This window comes from Argentina silus (genome assembly GCF_951799395.1).
Source record: "Argentina silus genome assembly, chromosome: 22".
Taxonomy (NCBI): domain Eukaryota; kingdom Metazoa; phylum Chordata; class Actinopteri; order Argentiniformes; family Argentinidae; genus Argentina; species Argentina silus.
In genome coordinates, this window is record NC_139676.1 from 11,866,694 (window position 1) to 11,867,472 (window position 779).

Genomic DNA, 779 nt, shown 5'->3' on the forward strand with positions numbered 1-779 from the left:
GAGATAGAGAGCTCTCACAGGTCTGAACAGCTCTTTAGACATCATGACACACACACACACACACGCACGCACACACACACACACACGCGCGCGCGCACACACATGCGCACACACACACACACACTGACACACAGCAGCCCTAGAGCCCTAGCCATGCACCCAGGGGACAACTGTGACTCACAGCGACTCATGTATATACACAGACACACACACACACACACACACACACACACACACACACACACACACACACACACAAATTCAAACACACGCACACAGAAAACAAATTCTATTAGTTGCAGCCCTCTGCCTCCCTGGAAGTTATCACGTTTTGATGGTGACCACTTGGGAATTTTTGAGGGGGCGGGGGGCAACGTTAGATCCCCACCCACACCTTTCTGTGGCACAGAGAAGCTGAGGAGAAGGAGAAGGGGGAACTGTGATTTTGGCTGGAGTTTCCAGTTCAGGTGCCAGAGAGAACAACAACGCCCCTCCCCTGTTATTGATGTGGGGGAACGGGTCTCCATTCATCACAAACTGTGTGATGTCACTGCTCCCACATCTCATTTTATTGCCTCGAAAAACACACACTCACAGGGCAATAAAGCGGCGTTGCTAACGGCCGTGACCTAAACAAACAAACATTGTTATGCACATGTCTGTTCTGTTCTTATTCTTGGGGCAAAAGAAGTAAAACCTCGGAGAAACTACGATGAAAAGGCTTTGCTTTCTCTTTGTTGTTATACAAGAAACAAACGGTTCCTATAAGGCCTGTTGAT